The 18,226-nt window shown below is 44.6% G+C and overlaps 2 long non-coding RNA genes across 2 annotated transcripts in view; one reads left to right on the top strand and one right to left on the bottom strand.

Moving 5' to 3' along the window:
• Nucleotides 1–18,226, bottom strand: part of LOC141779815 (uncharacterized) — a 648,874-nt gene that overhangs the window by 630,250 nt on the left and 398 nt on the right. The window lies entirely within an intron of this gene.
• LOC141779814 (uncharacterized) overlaps nt 9,857–18,226 on the top strand; it is a 266,802-nt gene continuing 258,432 nt past the window's right edge. The window contains exons 1-2 of the long non-coding RNA XR_012596443.1: nt 9,857–10,323; nt 10,428–10,573. This is a non-coding gene — a long non-coding RNA (uncharacterized LOC141779814). The remainder of the gene's footprint in view (nt 10,324–10,427; nt 10,574–18,226) is intronic.

Genomic DNA, 18,226 nt, shown 5'->3' with positions numbered 1-18,226 from the left:
CGATATCAATATTCATCTCGGTGAGCGAAATTTAGAGAGAATTAATAAATAGTAGTAGTTTCAGAAATCTATATGCTAGATGTGACTAATTCATCAAAAAATTCATCAATAAGCATGAGACCTAAATTAGATTCCATCTAAATTTAGAATGAACATGAAACTGCCTCACTGAAAGGTGCATTAATATACTGAACCTCAATTTTATTGAAAAGTCAAACAATACATTTATTTGAAAAATATCAATCACTAAATTGACCTAGTCACATTTGATTTGTTTTTATTCACTGTATTCCTTCATTCATCCTTTATTCATTCTATTCCTTTTTTTCCTGTAGTTTTTGTTACAAACTGGCAAGGAGTAGACCCAAAATGCAGCACATAGAACACACAGATCAAGTTAAGGTGAATTTATTTAGAAAATAATAAATTGTTCTTTGCGGGGAGTGGGTCGTGGGTTGGCAGAAGGAGCTTGGGGTTTTGTCCTGGGGAGTTGGGTCATTGGGTGGACAGGCAGGGCACGAGGGGCGAGTTCCAATTATCCTCAAGAGTAGAGCATAGGTTTGGTTTGTGAGCTCAGTAAAAAGCAACAAAGAGGGAATGGCTGGAGAGTGGCAGGCAGGCAGAGCGAGGGCGGCAGGCAGACGTGGTGGATCTGAACACAGGAGAACAGGATTAGTCAAAGCGGCAGGCTACACCAAAAAACAAGCACAAGGGTCAAGCAGGCCTGAGGACGTTAATACCATGGAGGGGGACTGAACGATCTGGTGGAGTGTGGAAGGAATCCCAGGGTTGATATACCGCAGTTGTTGTGAATTGATTGGAAGATCACCATCAGGTGTGCCAGCCGCAACGCCCGAGAGGAGGACAAAGGGAAACCACGCCCACCTGCACATACACACACAAAGACAGACAGGGGGAAACAACACAGGAGACAAAAGGGCAGGGAACACAGGGAAACACTGGGAAAGACTGGGTATACAACAGTGCTCCCCCCCCCGCCCCCGCCTTAATGGGAGTCCCAGGCGAACCACCGGGTCTGTCCGGGTGGGACCGATGGAAATCCCGAACGAGGGCTGAGTCCAGGATGCGGAACCGGGGCACCCAGGAACGTTCCTCTGGCCCATATCCCTCCCAATCCACCAGATATTGGAGACCCTGGCCCCGGCATCGTACATCCAGTAGTCGGCGGACAGTGTAGGCGGGGTGATTACCAATGATCCGGGCGGACGGAGGGGGATCGGAAGGAGGGCACAATGGACTGGAAAGAATAGCTTTGATCTGAGAGACATGGAAAGAAGGGTAAATTCTAAGGGTCCTGGGCAGCTTCAGTCTGACAGTGGAGGGGCTAATGATTCTTTCAATCTCAAATGGTCCAATGAAACGGGAGAAAGTTTCTTGGACTCGGTCTTTAACGGAATGTCTTTGGAAGATAACTAAACTTTCTGACCTGGGATGTAGTTGGGTGCCGGGGTCCGATGGCGGTCAGCAATCCGTTTGTTGTTAGCCGCTGTCCTGAGCAGGGCGGACTGGGTGTCCCTCCACACCTGCTGTGAAAGTGGAGAGAGGAAAACACACAGACGTAACAAGGCTGGTCATTGTGCACAGCTGCTCTCTGTGAGCCGTCCAGGCATGTGTGCATTCAGAAACAAGTGAGTAGTGTGTTATATTCGGTGCCTTCAGTTTGTGTTGATGTTGTGGTGTGCTGTTGTCCACTGTGCTAGCATAAAGTCTGCTAGCCACACGCTAACAAGCTAACGTTTCTAACAGTAGGCTAAAGTATTTTCACCTGTGTGGGCTGCTCTGAATGGTTGTTGTTGTCAAGGTGCTTACAATGATGATGCCTTCATGCTTCTGTTGGGTTGTAATTCTGTTAGGAGCTAATTAGCAGTTTAACTTTAGGTTATGTCAGTCATAAGACATGCTCTAGCGTTCATTAGCATTAGTAGCCTACTGCTTTTTGGGTCTGGTCAGCACTGCTGCTGGGTTTGTATGTTAATGCTGTTTGTTTCTGGTTTAATGTAGAACCACACACATATGCATCCACCTGCCTGTTGAGAATTAAAGGCTACTGAAGATAACATCAAAGCTTCCCCTGTATTCTTATCGATGCACCCCCTAGGTCACATATTCCCAACCATCAGCATCTATCACATCTCCATTACAACCATGAAGGCGAACGACATGATTAACCAGCAGGTCCGCAGTGTCTCGGGCAGAGGGGAGCTTGGGAAGGCCGATGAAGTAAGCTGCTTTTGAGAACCGGTCCACTATGGTGAGGATGACCGTGTTGCCTTCAGAAAGGGGGCAGACCGGTAACAAAATCTAAGGCGATGTGTGACCAAGGACGACCAGGAGCAACCATTTTATCATTTATTCAATTATTTTCTGTTAGTAGTTTAATCATGTAGTTAATTAAATAAACGTTTTACATTTATAAAAGAACTCCGTTATTTGATTTGTGTGTATATATAACAACTTAAATCACTTTACACTATGCCCAAGAACTCCGTGGCAAACCTGACACTATTAGACTTGATTAATATTAAATTTGGAAGTTTTCCAAAATTGGGTGGCCCCTGGTTGAATTTTGATATTAAAACTGATTGTGTATGATAGCTGAAGCTGAGTGTCATCATTCTCCTTCACCTTTATGAAAATTCATGGGTTCATGATTCATAACTTTGAATTATTAATTATTGATTCATATTTTGATATGTATTAACGATTGACTATTAAATATGCTACAAGTTTTAATGCTATATGTAATCGGTTTATGCCGGACATTCAGATAACTTTCATACTGTATCAGGCTGTTACCATCTGATATAATTAGGGCCCGGGCACGAAAGTGCCAGGACCCACCGGTGTCCTGGCACGAAGTGCGAGGAAACCTATTGTCTTTGCTGGGATTATTTTTCTGCTGCGAGATCGCATTTTTGAGGCACTTAGGATTCACGAAAAACAAAAACAAAAATTGGAATACGCATCAGAACTGGTGGGAAATTCAAAGTTCTGTAGTGATTGGGCTCAGGTGTCGCCAGCGGGCTCCATAGCGCTCTCTAATGCAGGCAGGTTTTCAGAAAAAGTTACTTCGATCTTCACGACATTCGAGTAGGTCATTGCTTTCATCTTCAAGTTCGTATTAAATATTTTTTAGATTTTTTCGGCCAACAGGAAGTCAGCCATCTTGGATTTCGTGCGTGATTTTTAAATTTACGGAAACATGTTTGAGGACTTTGGGATGCACAAAACTTTACACGCACATCCACACTATCCGTTTATCACTTGATAGGTATGGAACTGTGCGAAATTATAGTTTCAAGAAATCCATCTTAAAGTCGGGCAGCAGAATCTCAACACCTTCATGATGCAAAATTGCGAAGCTTTTGTGTTTTCGCGAAACGGCGTTGTTGTGGCAGTGCGGCGAATATCAATGTTTCGACATGACACAGGAGGCTGTTTACTTTACTTTACATAGTCCAATCTGCAACAAATTTCACAAGCTGGATAAGAGCCCAGGCCTGAAGACATGTATGTGCCATTATGAGTGATTGTCAAAGCGCCACCTACTGGCAACAGCAAATGGTTGTATACTGCCACCCACCCTCATAGAAGTGCCTTTAAAGGGTGCCCCACATGTTGTCAACAGGTCATTTCTAGCGCCACACGCTCCACGCAGAAAATACCCTCAACCGCTGTCTCCAACAGGACTGGATATTCAACTCGGCATCATGTAATTGGTTTTATTTTATGACATATTGAGATACTGGTTTCACATCAGGCTACAACATCATCTGATCTAATATTGTGTTATTTTTAGGTTATTAATTGTAATTCGGGTGCAGTGAAAAACATTTGCAGCAGCCCCAGAGCTGGAGGCTGTGTCTGGATCAATCATTCTCTCATTCATAGATGGAATGTGGGGGAAAAAAAGCCTGACATTCAGACGTTATCCTGTGTGTGCACGCAGACTAGTTAACAATACAGCTACTGTATATTTGTGGCTTTGTTTGGGCAGTGAGAGCATGAGAGAAAGAGCTTGAAAGTGGTGTCTCACACAATAGGCTATTAAAATCGAGAGCACAATTTTATTTTACTTTTATTTTATTTATTATCTTTTACATTTCCCCAATAACATGTTGTATTTTTAAATCAACACTGCCTGCTTTCATTTCATAATAAAAGCCCCCAAGCGTTTTTTTTCTGAGGACAGAATTCCTTCATTTGTTAACACAAGGCTTTTATTCTGAAATATTTGTAGGATAGTGTTGTAGAACATGCAGTGACTTGCAGGGCTCCATGAATGGATATAGGACACGGTTTTAATTGTGGATTATTACTATTATTAACAAATTACCACACGTTTCTTAACCTTTCTCTGTCTAAAATAAATATAAATGATATTTATAATGAAATTAAATGACCATTATGAAAGGCAAACTACGTAGAAAGAAATGGCTGACAGCAGCAGAAACTCAGCTGGTCTGAACACCCGGCGCGTGAATCACGCAGCTGCGCCGCAACCGCCGCGCGCTGTCCGGGGCATTAGGGAGACCTTAGTAAGCAGGTAAGTGGACGTGGAACATTGTGAGCCAGAATGAACCTACCCCAATATACATTTTTAAACAAAATTAGAAAATTTTAGTGTCTGGCAGTGTCCTATACGGTATAAAACTATTGTACCCAATCATGTTTTCAGTGCTAATAATTAGGCTGTGTGGGATTAGCTGTGGATTACTATCACTGACAAGTGATTCACAAGCAGCACACATGATTATCCATTTATTAACACTAGTGCAGTGCCCGTTCAGAGCGCATGCCCGTCCGTAACAGGACGACTGCTTGGCCCCTTGAAGTTCTGCTTGCAGATTTTTGGAGAACCGCGGTATGGCTGCTTGTACCCGCGACGTGTGAAGTTGATTGGATGACATCTTTTGTAATATAAGCCCTGCCCACAGCATTTGAGCTAAATTTGAGGGCCAGCTATAGCAAAACTCTGTGAAACATCAACAATCCAAAAAAGTAAGCTTGGTCTAGAGATGTTCTGTACCAAATTTGGTGATGATTGCTCTAAACGTGTAGGAGGAGTAGCGATGGACAGGCGATTCGGTGCGGCGTCTGCAGTTATGCGGGCGCTGCACCGGACCATTGTGGTGAAGAGGGAGTTGAGCTGGAAGGCAAAGCTCTCGATTTACCGGTCCATCTACGTTCCAACCATCACCTCTGGTCATGAGCTTTGGGTAGTGAACGAAAGAATGAGATCGCGGATACCAACGGCCAAAATTAGTTTTCTCCGTAGGGTGGCTGGGCTCAGCCTTAGAGAGAGGGTGAGGAGCTCAGACATTCAGAGGGAGCTCGGAGTAGAGGCGCTGCTCCTTCAACTCTAAAGGGACCAGCTGAGGTGGTTCAACATCTGATCAGGATCCTCCTGGACACCTCCCTTTGGAGGTTTTCCAGGCACCTCCAACTGGTAAGAGGCCCCGGGGTAGACCCAGAACACACTGGAGAGATTTTATATCTGGTCTGGCTTGGGAACGCCTCGGGGTCCTCCAGGAAGAGCTGGACAACGTTGCTGGGGAGAGGGACGTCTCTCTGCTTAGCCTGCTGCCCCCCTGACCCGGCCCCGGATAAGAGGAAGAAAATGGATGGATGGATATGTATGTTCACTTCCAGAGTGGACATACAAATCCAGGCGAGGAGGCAGGAGCGACGCCAGGAGACAGATCGCCGCTTGTCCAACCGGTCACAGGGTTCTCCAGCAGCCACTAGCATCACGACCGCGATTTTTCTGTGTCATTCGAATCCCTTACCAAAATCAATTGGACCCTTGAAGAGCTGAAGGGTAGCCTTCAGCTCTTCAAGGTATGAATCAAATCTCTCTTTATATAAAACTTGATCGGTATTTAGATCTGCTGACTGGTGGGCGGTCTATTCTGTACTATTCTCTGCTGTTTCTTCTGACTTCAGCTATCAGATGGCGCATGGTGAATGTGGAGCACCGCCACCCCCAACTCGACACCACAGAGGGAAATGTATAATCCCTCTGGCTCCCCCTCCCTCTACTCAACCCTCGCCACCTTGCCGTCTGCCTCCTCAACCACCGCAGTAATACTCCAGCGGCGTGGAAAATTGCATCTTGTCATTTAATTAAAAAAAAACAACAACTTTGTATTCACAGTATTAATCTTTCTGCTTTGCTCCACTTAAGTTGAAAGCTCAGCAAAATGAAGCAGGCTGTATTTCTATCTGCAATCTGTGGGGACGGGTTTGAGAAGGCACAGAAAGATGAATAATAATCAACTGCCTTTTTCACCTACATGTTACTGTTTGCTCCCCATTGGTAGCCATAATTTGGCCTCAAGGTAATGCACTGATATGCATCCTTACTAAGAAAATAACAACCTCATTTGCTTCCAACAGGTAGACACTGCACTACTGTGCTCCTACCAACTGTTTGATTAACCCAAGCTTTGTTAAACACATTGCAAAAGAATCTTGTCCTGATGTTGGGTACGCAAGTTGGAGCTGATCTAGTTATGGGAAAATATTAAAGATAATTATTAATATCAATGAAATTAATATAAGTTCGGAATATATATTAATAATAATGGGGCACCAAATTATGTTGGTACATAAGCTCAAAAAGACATTAAACTGGCTAACGACAGTAATTAATAATTATCTAAATAATTATAATGTGGAATAACATGATTTTATTTACATTAAATCATCCTCAGAGCACCACTCTATGAAACAAAGAAAAAGCCAATTAATATAGTATCATAGAAATAAGTCTCATTAAGTATACTAAACTATCAATTTGGAACTCTTAATGATAATAATAATAATAATAATAATAATTAAATTAATAACTATAACCAAAAATCTCCATATTAATAGCTAGTTGAAGTAGAATTTCTCACACTTTTATTTTGAAGGCAGCAAATTACGTTTCAACTTCTAAACTAGGCTTCATGCCGTCTTCTGCTAACATTTTTAGACAGACTGGATGTGCACCAACCTCAGTAGACGTGAACCCAAGGCAGCAGTAGCCTTCATACTTTTTGTTATGAGTGCATCAGCTTTTCTTTGAGTTTGTACAGTGTCAAAAAAAATTATATTTTGTTTTCAGCTGTATTTATATTTTTCCTGTCACCAGTTGGATAGCTAATGTACCATCAGCTAGCTAGCTCAATTAGTGTTCTTTCTCTTGAGTTGAGATGGCCTAATGGCTTCCATATAGCCAGGAAATCCAGGAGGGAAGGTTTTGTTACATGTAGGGTACCGTTACCTAAAAAATAAGATTACCCAAATTATATGAATGTGATTAAGTCCAGTGCACTTAAAGAAAAAAGTTGAGGCGATTGAGGCTGACCCTTCAAGACATGTAAATAAGGTATATGATGAGGTTGTTAGAGATAACCAGCAGGATGACGATGTCCCTGAATTCAGCATGTCTGAATAGGAAACGTGCCTTATTTTCACCACCGATACCGCATACTCACAGTATGCGGTATCGGTGGTGAAAATAGTATGTGGGTCGTCCTCAGACGGGCTTTCAAGTGGAGCTTCCAGCTGTCTCAGTCCACCACACATCTGGCTCGCTCGCCAGGACTGTCCAGCATCTCCTCAGTACGTCCATTTCTGTTGGTGTGGGACGTCCCTGTGATCGATGTCCGTGTGCTAGTCCCCACAGCACCAGCATGCTTGCTGGGAGTTCTTGATGTCTTTGGCAGTGACTGAGAAGTCTTATTCTCCAGGCTGCCACTTTGTCACCTAGCCTTGGTAGTCCCTCGTTAACCTTGGTAGTCCCTCGTACAGACGGAATGTAGCAGTTGGTGTCAAGCAGGCAGCAGACGCGGCAGCAGATGCAACCACAATCCAGGTGAGATCCAGATCTAGGTGTAACCCCGCTCCAAGTGTACCCCTGCTTCAGTTTTGACGTGAAATTTGTTCCTTTGTCAGTTTGGATGTATTTGGGCAGCCCAAAAGTGGAGAAGAAGTTAACGAGCGCCTTAACAACAGCCTTGGTTTTTAATGTGCGCAGTGGAATTGCTTCCTGATAGCGAGTGGGAGCATACATCAGAGTTAACAAATGCTGGTGTCCAGACTATGATTTAGGAAGTGGACCCACACAGTCAAGGAATGGGCTGCAGTGGAGCAGGAGGAATGCTCCGATTTGGCTTCCCACTGATCTGGCACACGTGGCAAGAGCGGCAAAACCTGGTTACGTTGGACTTTAACCCTGGCCAAAAGAAAGACTGTAAGATGCGGTGGTAAGTTTTCTTAATTCCTAAGTGGCCAGAGAAGTTATCACTGGCGAGACTAAAGATTTGAGAACGAAAGTTCTGGGGAACCACTGCCTGCTGGAAGGAATTCCACCCTAAATCACCAACAGCGGGAGGCGACCAGTTGCGCATCAAAATGCCATCTACAACACTATACACACCGGGGATTTCAGTACCTGGATTTACTGCCATTGTCAGAATTGGCCAGCATCGGATCATTTTGTTGTGCATTAATACATGTACTCTTATCTACTTAAAAGGCTAACTCCGCCTCCACGGGCAGCAGATTAGCTGCCAAATCGGAAAAAATCATTTTCCGATTTGGCTGCAGGTAACTCAGTTTTTACAGGCTCCCCTGCAGAAAAAAAGGAACAAATCAGCCAAATCCACGGCTTACCAAATTTACGTGACTGTGCACGTGTCACAAGACAAGCAGGGAACACAGCAGACAGCAGCAGACAAAGGCGGAGCCGCAGAAGGAGCTGTTTGTAAAAGGCGAAACACTCCGCAAAATGAGGGACTGATTAGCTCCCGTATCACGCAGAATTGTGGCCGACATATTATCTTTATCCTCTCCCATTTTAAAATGAACGGTTTGTAACATTCATCTACCTCATCTGTTTCAGGTTCGTCTGCGCTGACATGAGACGGAGCAGGAACGGAGTGAACAAAACCCACACATTTAGGTTTTTTAACGCTCTGACTGTGCTCTTTCCGCTGGAGAGTGGGACATTTGGCAATAAGATGACCTGCTCATTGCAGTAAAAACATTCACGGCTGTCCGGTGGAACTGCGACAGGAGGGCACAGCATCACGTTTTCTCCACTGGAAGGGCACCCAGAGGACAGTTTGGGCCACCATAGAGGGCACTTTATCATGTTTTATCTACAAAACCCCACATTGAGTACACTCTATGCCAATGAACTGGTTCCAGGAACAAAGTTATATAACCTAAGTTATACTAAGGTATACAAGCAAGCTGCCTTTGTTCCAGACTACTAACCCAACACTTTTGGTTAAAGTTAAAGAAAGATCACGGTTGCAGGTCTACAACAGGAAGCAAACTCTTGACCCCCTAAGGGAGGTTTTATGTAATACACGCCCATCGACCACCCCAACCTCCACACCCTTACTCGAAGCGCTGCTACCAAAAAAACACACTATGCCCTGCATTGGCACTGAACCTTAGCATCGTGCATAAATCTTGAGGTGCAGAATTGTCCAATATGGATGGAAGGAGGGACTTTAGTTCTTGGGGCTCCTTACATCCTGGGTTGGTTTGGTCATAAAGGTCCATAGTTGTTCTCTGATCTCAGTCAGTGTAACGGGGGGTTCTTCCTCTGTTTACTTCCTTTATAAACAGTTCATGACGTTAACTTAGTATTTTACCGCTGATAGCGGTGGCAGCCAACAGAGGGGACACAACAGTGTCCCCTCTGTTGGGGACACTGTTGTCGATTCAACATATATTTATTTGCTTACAAGCACTTCACTTTCAAGCACTTCACTTACAAGCACTTCGGGACACACGTTCACCTGGGAGATACAAGCCCGGTCTCTAGATTATACACTATACATAGACTATACATTAAAGGTCTCATATTATGCTCATTTCCAGGTTCATAGATGTATTTTAATGTTGCACTAGAACATGTTTACATGCTGCAATGTTCAAAAAAAAAATTATTCTTCTCATACTGTCAGTCTGAATATACCAGCTCAGAGACTCTGTTGACAGAAGCTGATTCAGAGCCTGTCTCCTCCCACTCTGCTCTGATTGGTCAGCGTTTTCTGTCAATCAAACGTCCTCAACAACACAGCAGTCTCTCGCCCTCCCCTCACAGAGAGGGAGAGAGCTACCTGTAGCTCTGCAGGTAAAGGGAAGCAGCTAGGAAGGGTTTATAAAACCACTTTAAAGTTTATAAACCAGAAACTTCACCCAGCGCACGTTACCGGAGGAGTCTGATCAGAAATCGGCAACAAATGATGAACATCTGCGGTTCAGATTCCAGGTTTTCCTGACGGTTTCTCTCAGGTAAAAAATGCTATTTATAGCTCTGTTAGTTAGCTCAGTGTTTACCTTATGCATCAACTCTGTAAACCGTAAACATACACTCTGTTTTACGTCTGTCTTTACAGATCCATCTGTGAGAAATGACTGACAGAATCATCCCAGAGGAGAGCAGACAGCTGAGAGCAGATAGTTCTGTTTGGAGATACAGAGCTAACCCGTTAGCATGTAGCTACATGCTAACGGGTTAGCTACATGCTACCGCTATGAGACGGTGTGTAAACACAGCGACCATCAGGGTGGAAAATAGAAGATGTGAAACAGTAGTCAGTTCATTATTTCTGGTAAAAGACACCTGATAAATGTATGGAAGATCAGAGTAATGGTATATTATTTACAGTAGGAGCTGTCTCTGTGTTACCATGACTACAGGCCACCGGAGCTTAGCTTACCGTAGTTTACCAGAGCTGAAAGACTTTCTCCTGTACCTGGTCAACATAACTAACTAACAGGTGGGATGATTAAAAATGCTGTGAATAATTAATATTGTCATCTGTCAACTCAAATAAAGTTTGATTGTGAAACAGAAACGTGTTGTGTTGCTTACAGTCACTATTTACTACCTGTAGCCTACTCTTCTACATGCATGACATCAAATATATATAATATATAAATATCACCTGTTGAAACAGTGTAATTACATAAAGCCTTTGTGAAAGAACATGTTATATTTAGATGATGGGAGTACATTCATGTTCTGCTGGTTCTTGCAGACTAACGAGCTACTTTGCTCAAGTTCGGTTGAGGAGGAGGGACAGTGACGCGCTGTGGGGCGGGGTCAGCTAGGTGCGCGTTCTCTGGTTCCACCAACCCATGGCTTGCAATTCTCTAATGACGTCAGAAGAGAAGGAAATTCTGCGAAGTGATTTTCGACACCCATTTCCGGACAAACGGAGCAGGAGAAAAAGAGAGAGGATGGTCTTTTATGATACTATGGTGACCTATAGACACACTGGGAACAGATATTGATGTTTAAAAGACATGGAAAAGTGCATTTTGCATAATAGGTGACCTTTAATATTTACAGATTAAAGTTTACACACACACACTCACCTGGGAGATACAAGCCCGGTCTGAATTGTTCCCCCAGTGATGAGCTTTTATAGCTCCATCGTTACCATGGATACCGTAGTATTAAATTCTAAATACAAAATAACTGCATAAAAATATGAAAATAACACAAATATGTACACCTAACGATTATCAAATAAAGGTGAAATTACTAAAAATATAAATAGTAACAAGAGTAACAATTTATTAAAGCTGCAATATGTATCTAATGTAACATGCAAGAGGCATATGTTACATCTCACCCCCACTAAATTCAAGCATCACATAAAAATAATATATAGAAGAGTAAGTGAAACTGGCCAGGTAACTCTACTCCACATTGATATAATGTGCCCGTATACACATTTCTACATCCTCAAATGCACCTTTGATAATGTAAAAACACTTCTAGTAATAACATAGATTCAAACACTGAATTTGATTCAAAACCCTTTTTTTCAGGGATTACACATTTCTACTTTGACCTTAGGTTCATATTTTCATTGAAAGAAGGACTCAATACTCATGTTGAGGCCACTCATAAATCTATCAACTGCCTTCACCATGTGACCAGCTCTGGTTTGGAAGCCACTTGGTTCAGCTTGGGCCTCAGAGCCTACAGGGTTATGACATGTTTGAGGGTCAACAGATTCTGGTGTCATTGCTTTAAGAGCAGGAGAATCATTTTCTCTCTCAGCTTGGCTGGGCTCACAAGAGTTTGAGTTATTAGAGTCTCTGTTATCTCTCTCCTTACTCAGAATATTCTCATCATCCACTTCAACTCCTCCATCTGGGTTTGAAACTGCTCTCAGTGTATCCGTAGATGCCATGTCACCATTTTGCAAGATCCATTCCCTTGTGCGAGATTCTACATCTCCTGGTTGCAGAATATTACTTGGAGGTACTTGGCCATCAGAAGATCCACCAGAGGACACAACATCCTCCACATCCTCTTATTCCATATCCAGAGGCAGAAAGTTGGCAAGAATGATGAGATTTCTGTGAACCACTTTCTCCTCATCACCGCCGATTTTCTTTATGCGGTACACAGGGAGCTTGAGATCCTTCCAAATGACCTCATAGGGGTCAGATTCCCATCGGTCAGCAAGTTTCTTTTTCCCTCGTTCAGTCTTATTTGCCAGGAGTACGCAGTCGCCCACAGACAGAGGACAACTTTTGACCTTTTTGTCAAACTGCTGTTTTTGACGTGATTGCTGTCTCGTTGCGTGTTGTTGGGCAGCTTCCATTGACTCCCTCAGGTCTTGCTTCAGCTTGGTGACATAGGCATTATAGTCGACCACTCTCTCATCTCTCAAAGCAGACTCAAACATGACATCCACTGGCAAACGGGGAATGCTTCCGAACATGAGATAGAAGGGGGCATAACCTGTTGTCTCATGGCTGGTACAATTGTATGAGAATGTCAGGTTGTTGATCATCTGAGGCCACTTGTTCTTTTCACGAGGGGGCAAAGCACGTAGCATACTGCCAAGAGTGCGGTTGAAGCGTTCCACACTTCTGTTTCCAGCAGGATGATAGGCTGTGGTGCGGGATTTGTGAATGTGGGCTATGTCAAGAAGGTTGTGAATGAACTGAGACTCAAAGTTGGACCCACGGTCTGAATGGATCCTCTCTGGGAAACCATACACACAAAAGAAATCATTCTGTTTGGTTCGCACAGGGGAATGCATGAGCAAGGCGTGTGAAATGATCTGTAACCACAAAGACATCTACGAAGCTGTTGTTCGAGGTCTCAGCACTCCAAAACTCTATGCACACCAACTCAAGTGGAGCATAAGTTTGGATGGACTCAAGAAGGGCCCTGGCTTCAGGTTCTGGAGATTTGCTCACGATGCACCGTTTACACTTTGCCACATACTCCTTCACTTGCTGCTCTTGGCCAATCCAGTAGAACCGTTGACGTGCCAACTGAAGGGTGTGATTCTGGCCTTGATGCCCTGCATCATCATGGATGCCCTTGAGCACTACTGGTCTCAGTTCTGTTGGGACAACAAGCTGGTGGACCTTATGGCCTGAGGACAGGTCTTTGGTTACTCTGTACAGAAGACCGTTTACTGACTTCAGCTTTTCCCATTGCCTCAGCAGTCTCAGGACCTGAGCATTCTCATGGCTCCTCTCACGCCTGGACGGGCACCGCTTTCGCTTAACATAATACATGGCTCTGGATATGGTGGTGTCTTCTTCCTGCTTCCGTTGGAGCTCTGCATGCGAGAGGGCTGGGAGTGTTCTCTGAGAATGCAGGGAGTAGACATTGCCAACTGCCTCTATAGTCGGTCAGGTGAACAGGGCTCCCATACACTATGCGCAGAGAGGAGGGCTGCAACAGTGTTGGTGGTGATATTACCAGATTTTTCCTTTGGTGTCTCATGCTCTGAGGACAGGACCAGAGTGTTCACAGTCAGGTGGAATGCATCCTGGACATCATCCGGCTGAAACTCCTTTGCCTCGTTGACAAGAGACTGGTAGGGCTCTTGGATAATTCGCCTGGTGACACTGCCCTTAATGAAAGGGATTCTGCTAAGGCGATCAGGGATGTTATTCTTCACGCCTGGGACATATTTGATATTGAAATCAAAAGGGGCCAATTTGGACACCCATCGCTGCTCACTAGCATCCAGTTTAGGCTTGGTGAGGATATAGGTGAATGAGTTATTATCAGTCCAACGGTTTTCCTTTCAACCAATGACTGAAGTTGTGGCAGACAGCCCACTCCAAAGCCAGGAACTCAAGGCGGTGTGCAGGATATCTGGACTGAGCTTGGTTCAAGGACTTACTGGCAAAGGCTACGGGTCTCACTTTCTCTTCACCCTCTGCTACTTGGCTCAGACATGCACCCAGACCATAGCTGGAAGCATCTACTGACAGAATGAAGGGCTTGTTGAAATCTGGGTGAGCCAACACTACAGTGTCCAAGAGAGCCTGTTTCAGAGACTGGAGGGCTTCTTGGCATTCTGTAGTCCAGTCAGCAGGAGACAGCTCATGCCATTTTGGGCGCTGGGAACGAGGCTTGGACTTAGGCTCAGATGTCAGTTTGTATAGTGGTCTCGCTAGGGTGGAGAAGCCTTCAATGAAGTGGTTGTAGTAGTTCAACATGCCCAGCACTGATCTCAGTTTCCGAGGAGAGGGAGTACATCCATCCTCCATCATGAGGTCTTTCCCTGTTAGGTTAGCTATGACCTCAACCTTCTCTGAGTCTGTAGACATACCACTCTCAGTGATTATATGGCCCAGGAACTTGAGTTTCCGTCTCTAAAGGTGACATTTCTTTAGAGCAAGTTTGAGCCCATGGTTCTGCAGGCGACTGAACACCATTTTGAGTCTGTCAAGGGCTAGCTCCTCAGTTGGTGCAAAGACAATGAGGTCATCAAGGTAGCAAAGGAGACTAGTGTTGTTTTGGTCACCAAAGATGGATGTCATGAGCCTCATGAAGGAACCTGGACTGTTGCAGAGCCCCTGTGGCAATCTGTTATACTCATAGAGGCCAACAGGGGTTGTGCACGCGGTGAACCTTTTGTCATCTTCATGTAGGGGGACATTGTAGAAGCCAGAGGTCAAGTCAATGGAGCTAAAGAAAGCATTACCTCCAAGAGCAGCCAGGGCATCTGACTGGTGGGGCAGAGGGAAAGCATCCTTGAGGGTACGTCTGTTTAGCTCCCTAAAATTCGTGCACAGTCGAAGGTCTCCATTCTTCTTCCAGACTAACACCAGGGGAGACGCCCACTCACTGCAGGACTTCCTGATGATACCCTTTTCCTCCATCTCATCAAGAACCACCTTGAGCTTGTGGTAGTCTGCTGTAGAGACTCTTCTGTAGGGGAGACAGAAGGGCCGCTCATCCTTGAGATGGATACGATGAACAAAATCCTTTGCTTCTCCACAGTCAAGCTTATTCCTGGAGAATAATCCATTGTACTTGGCTACCAGAGCGTTGACCTTAGCTTTCCATGACTCATTCACTTCACAGGAGTTGAGATCCAGCACAGCCTCTTCAAGCTCCTGGAGCACTGGACCAATGTCCTCCACAGATTGATGGTTCATTCTGATGTCACCATTGACTTCCTGTTGGGTCTCCTGAGGAATGTCACCTGCACAAGTTGACAGATCAAGGTCTTCCAGTGCGATACAGGGGGACACATCTGCCAACTTTGAGTTATGCCGTAAGGTAAGTGGCTCATCCAAGGGGTTCAGGACCTCGACTGGGACCCAGCCGTCACCCCAAAGAGGTGCCACAACTCTGCCAACTATCACATTTCGGTTGAGGGTTCTTGATGTTGGAGGTTCCACGATGACTGCATTGCCAATGGAGAAGTCGGACCGCATAGGGATTTTGCCCCATAGTATGTGCTCTGTGCGAGGCTGCAGTGTTACAGACTTCTTTAGCTTCACTGTGCCTATCTTGTCAGGAATATGGGGGCCTCTCCAACGCTCAAGATTTGCCATCAGCCCCAGAAACTTGTCACTTTCTCCCACATTTCCAGTGTCGGGTTCATTCAGAAGTTTCCAGTAAGCCTTGTCATTTTGCATGCAGTGCAAAAGGTGTTTTTATGACATTAGTACCTATGATGAAAGAATCAACTTGGCCAGGTATCACAAGTACAGGAACCACCATCTGAATGCCATACACAGTCATTTTCAAGTCATGGACGCACTTAGGTTTCAATTTAACCCCTCCACAGCCCACAACAATTGCACCTGTGTCTCTAGTATTGGAGATGTCTGACCCACCACACTCAAGGAGAATGCGCTCTGTCTCCTCATTTATAGTGCAGGCCATGGAGCCACTGTCTAAAAGCCTACAAAACTGTCTGCCTCCTGTCTCAACTGTTGTATAGAAAAGACTGTTACTGTCCATTAAATGCTGTGTTCTTTGAAATATTACTTTGTCATCTCCTTCTTGTTCACAAAAGTAACTATATACTGACTGAAGATCATCTGCATCTGAACTGCTGGGGGCAAAATCAGTGCCCACACTCTCCCCCTCTGAATTTGGACTGGCTGGTTTTCCGTCTGAGTAGGGCTGGCATGTGCAGGAGTGGGAGAGGCACTGATAGTGTGCTGGCGTCTGGGGCAATCTTTGATGCTGTGGTCTCTCGAATAGCATGAGAAGCACAGGCGGCCACAAACACAGTGTGTTTTTGTGCTGTGACCTCTGCTGTCACATACATGGCACATGTTGTGGGGCCTGGGGTACTGCAGTGGAGAGTTTGAGGGAGGATTGGGTCTGTTGCTCTGAGCCTGTTGGTCATGGAGGAGCTTGGAGAGCATGTTTATCAAGTGAGACAGTGATGTGGCATCAGGTCTACTAGATAGAGGGACTGGCTGTGAGACAAGAGGGTTGCTGGGGTTAACACATTGAGGGCTAGGCCTTGCCTCCACAATGGACTGATTATTCACAGTATATTCTGGCTGTGACATGCAATGCTGTGGGATTGTGTTTTCTCTTTTACTTGCAATTCTGAGCTCTCACTGGCGGCTTTCAAGCATGTCCTGCACCTCCTCCACAGACCATTTTTCCACAGGCTTGCTTCTGAAGAATGTGGCTAGGTGCTCATCAGGGCAATGACGGATTAACTGCATCGCTACTTCAAGTCCATGTTCATCAACTGAGCGACTCCTCCGATGTAGACAGTCAAGAACATGCTCCATAGTTTTATTAAGCCGGAGCCAATAGTCAAATGCACTCTCACCAGTGCTGGGCAAAGTGGCGTAAAAGTCAAATAGGGGAGTTGATGAGGAGATGGCTTCACCAAAGTGCTGTTTGAGAATATCGAACATTGCGTCTGGGTTATTCTAAAGGTTGTAAGGACTGTTTCTCACAGATACTTTGACTATTTCCTTTGCTTTTCCTGCAAGTCTTTCCATTATTTCCCCAAAACATTGCTTTGTTTCGACATGTCTCTTGCATAGATAGGCTATCATGACATCTATTCCACAGGGTTCTGTACTTGGACCAATTCTATTTACCTTATATATGCTTCCCTTAGGCAATGTTATTATAAAACACTCCATAAACTTTCATTGTTATGCAGATGATACCCAATTATATCTATCAATCAAGCCAGACGAAACAAACCAGTTAACTAAACTTCAAGCATGCCTTAAGGACATAAAAACCTGGATGACCTGCAATTTCCTGATGTTAAACTCAGACAAAACTGAAGTTATTGTACTTGGCCCTGAGCACCTCCGAAACAAATTATCTAATGATATAGTTACTTTAGATGGCATTGCCCTGGCCTCCAGCACCACCGTAAGGAATCTGGGAGTTGTCTTCGACCAGGATATGTCCTTTAACTCTCACATAAAACAAACCTCACGGACTGCCTTCTTTCATCTACGTAACATTGCGAAGATCAGGCACATCCTGTGTCAAAATGATGCAGAAAAATTAGTCCATGCATTTGTTACCTCTAGACTCGATTACTGCAATTCCTTATTATCAGGCTGCTCCAATAAGTCTCTTAAGACTCTCCAGTTGATCCAGAATGCTGCAGCACGTGTACTGACTAGAACTAGAAAAAGAGATCATATTACGCCTGTATTAGCTTCTCTGCACTGGCTGCCTGTAAAATCCAGAATAGATTTTAAAATCGTCCTCCTCACCTACAAAGCGCTAAACGGTCAGGCCCCATCATATCTTAAAGAGCTCATAGTACCCTACTACCCCACTAGAGCACTGCGCTCACAGAATGCAGGGTTACTTGAGGTTCCTAGAGTCTCCAAAAGTAGAATGGGAGCCAGAGCCTTCAGCTATCAAGCTCCTCTTCTCTGGAACCAGCTCCCAGTTTCAGTCCGG

The sequence above is a fragment of the Sebastes fasciatus genome, chromosome 12 (assembly GCF_043250625.1).
Source record: "Sebastes fasciatus isolate fSebFas1 chromosome 12, fSebFas1.pri, whole genome shotgun sequence".
Lineage (NCBI taxonomy): Eukaryota > Metazoa > Chordata > Actinopteri > Perciformes > Sebastidae > Sebastes > Sebastes fasciatus.
This window is presented reverse-complemented; position numbering and strand designations above follow the sequence as displayed.